The 6,545-nt window shown below is 47.7% G+C and overlaps 1 long non-coding RNA gene across 1 annotated transcript; it reads right to left on the bottom strand.

Annotated features, from left to right (window-relative positions):
* Positions 1-267: 267 nt before the first annotated feature.
* LOC102164365 (uncharacterized) lies at positions 268-4,923 on the bottom strand. Its single transcript, XR_298187.4, has 3 exons — positions 4,793-4,923; positions 2,671-2,881; positions 268-616 (listed from the first exon to the last, which is right to left on the bottom strand). It is a non-coding gene; the product is annotated as an uncharacterized LOC102164365 (long non-coding RNA).
* Between the last annotated feature and the right edge of the window lie 1,622 nt (positions 4,924-6,545).

The raw sequence follows: 6,545 nt of genomic DNA, 5'->3' as shown, positions 1-6,545 counted from the left end.
ATCTCTTTTCAGGGCTCAGGCTCACTGGACGCACTTGGGTCACATGTCCACCTCTGAACCAGGTCGAACCAGAATGGGATCCTCTGATTGGTTGAGCTGGGTCATGTGCCCACCCCAGGAATCCAGGAAGAGGATCAGCCCCACATAAACCACATGGGCTAAGAATGAAGGGGTGGTCATTACCCAAAGGAAATTTGGAAAAGCGTAACTCGAAGAAAGGAGAATCAGGGCCGGACAGGTAAAAACACACATATTTGCTACACATAATTTTTTATAACTGTCTATACTTTATATTCTTTTTTTGGAATTAGCATTTTTCATTCCTCAAAATATCATGGACACTTATATCTCAATAAAGCTGGACCAAAAAAATATCATGGACAAAAACAAAGTCCCTGGACAACAGAGAAATCTGATAGACGTTAGGTCATCTAGGTCATCTTCAGGGTCAGCAGTCATGCTGATGATACACATCCTTGATGTGATGTGATGAGAAAGTCACTTCATGTGTGGTCCTCCTCCCCGAATCCATCACCCGAGGCGCATCACGAGAGGAACATCAGGCAAAATCCACTCGAGGGACATTCTCCAAATACCTGACCATGGCTTCTCAAAACTGTCATCAAAAACAATCAAAGTCTGGAGTTCCTGTCGTGGCCCAGCAGAAACGAATCTGACTAGGATCCATGAGGATGCAAGTTTGATCCTTGGCCTCGCTCAGTGGATTAAGGATCCGGCGTTGCCATGAGCTGTGGTGTAGGTCGCAGACATGGCTCAGATCCCGCGTTGCTGTGGCTATGGTGTAGGCTGGCTGCTACAGCACGGATTCAACTCCTAGCCTGGGAACCTCCATATGCCTAGGGTGCACCCATAAAAGGCAAAAAACAAACAAAAAACAAACAAACAAGGAATGTCTGAGAAACTGTCACAGCCAAGAGGAGCCTAAGACATGACAAATGAATGTAATGTGCTACTGTGAGTGGGATGTTGCAACAAGAAAAGGATATTAGGTAAAAGCTAAGAAAATCTGCATTGTAAATCAACTACACTCCAATGTGAAATAAAAATTAAAAAAGAAAATCTGAATAAAGTACGGATTTTAGTAATAACGTGTCAATATTGTTTAATTGTAACAAATGGACCATACTAATGTTAGATAATAATAGGAGAAACGAGTGTAGGAATATGGGAACTCTCTGTACAATGTTTGCAAATGTTCTACATATCTAAATAAATTTTATTAAGTATACATGTCATGGAGTTCCCGTCGTGACTCAGTGGTTAACAAATCCGACTAGGAACCATGAGGTTGTAGGTTCGATCCCTGGCCTTGCTCAGTGGGTTAAGGATCCAGCGTTGCCGTGAGCTGTAGTGTAGGTTGCAGACGCGGCTCAGATCCCACATTGCTGTGGCTCTGGCATAGGCCAGCGGCTACAGGTCTGATTCAGCCCCTAGCCTGTGAACCTCTGTATGCTGCAGGAGTGGCCCAAGAAATGGTAAAAAGACAAAAAAAAAAAAAAAAAAGAATATATGTCGTGGACAGATTGTGCCATGTCCTTTTTTTAATGATTGCATGATATTCCTTAGTCTGGCTGATCCACCATTTTTGCTGGTTTCCTTTTTATTTTTCTCTTTTTAAGGCTGCCCCTGTGCCATTTGGAGGTTCCCAGGCTAGGAGTGGAATCAGAGCTGCAGCTGAAGCCCATGCCACAGCCATAGCAACGCAGGATCCAAGCCACATCCAAGACCTACACCACAGCTTGTGGCAACACTGGATCCTTAACCCACTGAGTGAGACCAGGGATGCAACCCGCATCCTCATGGATGCTACATCAGGTTCTTAACCCACTGAGCCATAACGGAACTCCTTCAATAGAGTATTTTTATTTATTTATTTATTTTGTCTTTTTGCCATTTCTTGGGCCACTGCCTCGGCATATGGAGGTTCCCAGGCTAGGGGTCCAATCGGAGCTGTGGCCGCTGGCCTACGCCAGAGCCACAGCAACGCGGGATCCGAGCCGCCTCTGCAACCTATACCACAGCTCACGGCAACGCCGGATCATTAACCCACTGAGCAAGGGCAGGGACCGAACCCACAACTTCATGGTTCCTAGTCGGATTTGTTAACCACTGCGCCACGAAGGGAACTCTGTATAGAGTATTTTTAAATTATGGTATGTACTTTGTCTTTTCAGGCATAACGCTACTGCACACAATACACTACTGAAGAGTGTATACCTAACTTTTTATTTTTTTGTCTTTTTAGGGCCACACCTTGAACCTACATCTGTCCTCATGGATCCAGGTCAGATTCCTTTCTGCTGAGCCATGACGGGAACTCCTGAATACATAACCTTTATATGCACGGGGGAAACCAAACCATTCATGTGACTTGCTTTACTGCAACACTGACTTTACTGGGGTGGCTTGGAACTGAACCACGATCCCCCTGAGGTCTGCCTGTTGTCTCATTGCTTCCTGGTTGAGTTCTATGCCTTGCCTTCTTCACAGCTCCACTGTAATGATTACCTATTGTATTCATTTCCTGCGGCTGCTATAACCAATTATAAAAAGCTCTGTGGCTTAAAACAATAGAAATGTATTCTCTCACAGTTCTCGAACCCAGCAGGCCCGTGTTGCCTCAGGGTGTTCTTGGAGTCTGTTCCTTACCTCTTCCAGCTTCTACGACTTCCATCGTGGTATTTCCGGGCTTGGGGCTGCATCAGTGCAATGTCTGCCTCTGTCTTCACACGGCTGCGCCTTCTCATTCCTGTCTCTGTGCGTCTCTTATAAGGACATGGGCATTGAATTTGGGGCTCGCTTGGATAATCCATGAAGATCTCATCTCAAGATCCTTAACTTCATGACACCTGGAAAGACCCTATTTCCAAATAAGGCTGCATTAGCCAGCTCTAGAAATTAGGATGCAAACCTATCTTTTTTTTTTTGCTTTTTTTGCTTTTAAGCCCGAACTCGCGGCATATGGAGGTTCCCAGGCTAGGGGCTGAAATGGAGCTACAGCTGCCGGCCTACACCACAGTCACAGCAATGCAGGATCTGAGCCATGTCTGTGACCTATACAACAGTGTAGGATCCTTAACCCACTGAGCGAGGCCAGGGATCACACCCGCCACCTCATGGTTCCTTAGTTGGATTCGTTTCTGCTGCGCCACGAGGGGAACTCCGTGAACCTATCTTTTGGGACGCCACCATTTAACTCATTATACCTCCTCTATCATAGTTGTTGCTTCTCTTTTCTTTTTTTCTTTTTCTTTTTTTTTTGCTTTTTTAGGCTGCACCCGCAACGTATGGAAGTTCCCAAGCTCGGGGTCGAATGGGAGCTATAGTTACCAGCCTACGCCACAGCCACAGCAACAGCAATGCAGGATCTCACTGGCAGGGCTGGATCCTTAACCCACTGAACCAGGCCAGGGATCAAACCTGCGTCTTCACGGATACTAGGCCAGTTGGTAATGCTGAGCCACAGCAGGAACTCTTATGCTGCAGCTTTAAAGCTGATCCTTTAACCCACTGCCCAGCCAGGAATCAAACCTGTGTCCTAGGCTACAGAGATGCCACTGATCCCCCTGTATCACTGTGGGAAGGCCATCAAGCCACTGCCTAATGGTATCTACTGTGAGCTGAGGCCCTGCTGTGACGGGTGCTAGGGAGCCATTAGTTCATATCATTCTTCTGAATTTCACTTCCAATTTCTTCTTTTTTTTTTTCCTCTCCCTTTTCCACACCCAAGGCATATGGAAGTTCCTGGGCCGTGACCTTTTCTCACAGCTGCAGCAACATAGGATCCTTAACCCACGGCGGCAGCGGCGGAGGAGGAGGGGGCGGCGGAAGGGGGGGAACAGAACACTAATCCTCACGGGTACTAAGCCGTTTGGTAACCCGCTGAGCCACAAGGGGAACTCTCCCACGTCCACTTTCTTTCTTTCTTTCTTTTTTTTTCTTTTTTTGGTCTTTTTTGCAATTTCTTGGGCTGTACAGGTAGGGGTCTAATCGGAGCGGCAGCCGCTGGCCTACACCACAACCACAGCAACGCGGGATTCGAGCAGCGTCTGCGACCTCCACCACAGCTCACAGCAACGCCGGGTCCTTAACCCACTGAGCAAGGCCGGGGATCCAACCTGCAACCTCATGGTTCCCAGTCGGATTCGTTAGCCACTGAGCCACGACGGGAACTCCCCACCTCCACTTTCAAAATGAGGAAACTGAGCCCCTGAGAGGGAAGGTACCTAGAGCTGCTGGTAGATGGGGGAGCTGGGTTTGAACCCAAGTCTGTTCCAAGGGCCCCAGGCCCTTCACACTTCCCAGTGCTGCCTCGCCCCAAGGCCCCTTGGGTTCCGCTCAGAAGCCTGGCTGGGCCCCAGTGGCGGCCCCGCCGCCCCGCCGTGTTGGTTTAAGCAAACGCCCGCGAGGCTCCCGCACTGTCCCTCGTTCGGCCTCGGAGAAGCAGGATTACTTACAGTAAATGAAAACCAAGGCTTGTACAGGAAGCAGCCGGATCCATTACGGGTTATTCTAGCCTGTAATGTACCTGTGTGCTCTCAGACACAGCCGGACTGTCTGGAGAGGGGCTGGGAGGGTTTCAAGCTGCCCTGTGGCTGCTCCTTGGGGGGTCAAGGCTCAGGGGTGCAGAACTGAGGAGGAGGGTGGGGGCAAAGGTCCCCCTGAAGGTGTTCTGCTGGGACTCCTGGCACTGCCACCCCGGGCTGTGGTCAGCGCGGCTGGATCGGACGCCAGCAGAAGCTCAGAGGCTGGAGGGGGGTGAGGGTGTTACCTGCAGTCCTGGGGCTTTGGAGAGGCTGCTGTTCGTGCCCAGGCCGGGCGGGGGGGGAGGGCCTTCCCGTGCGGAATAACCCCGCACTGCCCTGACCCCCGCTGCCTGGGCTGTGCCAAGGCTCGGCAGCCGCTCGGGGTCCTGGCACCCCCTAGTGGCCACGGGGAGAAAAGAGCCGCTTAGCCGCTCCGCAGAGACCGGGGAGCCGGTGTGAGAAAAATCAGGTTCTCCTGTCCTTCTGCTAACACGGAAATAAAGACAACGCAGAAGAATGGGTGACCCCAGTCAGAGGTCTCTTTTAAAAGAATCGAGGCGCTGAATAAATGCAAATGTCCGTGGTCTTAAATAAATGTGCTCCAGCCGCGTTAGCTATAAAAGGAATCTTGTTCTCTCATTGAAAAAAAAAAAAAAAAAGACTGTTTTAGAACCATTTAAAGTTCACAGCAAAAACAAACAAAAAAAAAAGTTCACAGAAAAATTGAGGGGAAGGAACAAGATTTCCCACATACCCCTGTTCCGGCATCTCCCTAGCCCCCTTCACTTATCAACACCCCCAACAGAGTGGTACTTTTGTTGCTGTTGAACTTACATCAGTACATCATCGAAACCCCAAATTCATCCTTTACATTCCGGTTCAGTCTTGGTGTTGTACTTTCTATGGATCTGGACAAATGTCTAAGGCCTGTGTCCATCCTTACATTATCATACTAATTATAATTAAATTTTAATTTAGTGTCACACTGCCTTAAACACCCTCTGTGCTCTGCCTACTCATCTCCCCTTCCCTCTCTTTGATCCCTGGCAACCATTCATCTTCTTCATCTGCATAGTTTTGCCTTTTCCAGATCATACAGTTGGAACCATACAGTATTGCAGCCTTTTCAGACTGGCATCTTTTACTTGATAATAAGTATTTAAGTTTCCTCCATGTCTTTTCTCTAAATTTTTTTCTGTTTATTATTTTTTTTATTGATGTAGAGTTGATTTACAACATTATGTTAGTTTCGGGTATCCAACATAGTGATTTAATAATTGTAGAGATTATATTCCATTTAAACTTATGAATTATTAGATATATTACCTGTGCTGTACAACATATCTTTGCACCTTATTTATTTTCCTCCATATTTTTTCATTCCTTGATAACTCACTCTTTCCTTCCTTTCCTTCCTTCCTTCCTTCCTTTTTGTCATTTTAGGACCACACCGGTGGCATATGGAAGTTCCCAGGTTAAGGATGGAATTGGAGCTGTAGCTGCCAGTCTACGCCACAGCCACAGCAACACGGGATCCGAGCCATGTCTGCAACCTACACCACAGCTCACGGCAACACTGGGTCCTTAACCCATTAAGCGAGGCCAGGGATCAAACTCGCGTCCTCATGGATGATAGTTGGGTTTGTTACTGCTGAGCCATGACAGGAACTCCACAGCACATATATTTTTAGCGTACATTTTGATTTTGAGTTTACACATACACACGTAAAACCATCACCATAATCAAGATAGTGAACATCTCTGTCACCCCAAAAAATTTTCCGGGGTCTCTCTGTGTTCCTCTCATTCTTTCCTTCCTCTCTACTTCCTATTTCCAAGCAGCCACTGTTAACTACGTAAGAGAGAAAGTAAAACACACAAACTGACTGCTATAGGTAGCTGTGGGCCTAAACCATCACATGCCTTTCCGTAGGCTGCTGGGGGCTGGGGATTTTTTCTAACCTAAGGACATTCCCTGTGTCCCCAAACTGGGAGCAT

Source organism: Sus scrofa, chromosome 3 (genome assembly GCF_054392235.1).
Source record: "Sus scrofa isolate SSC_HxYL_T2T_F1_AM1 chromosome 3, Sscrofa_HxYL_maternal_Yorkshire_Landrace_v2.0, whole genome shotgun sequence".
Classification (NCBI taxonomy): Eukaryota; Metazoa; Chordata; class Mammalia; order Artiodactyla; family Suidae; genus Sus; species Sus scrofa.
Note: the sequence above shows the minus strand (reverse complement) of the source record. Positions and strands in the feature narration are given on the sequence as shown.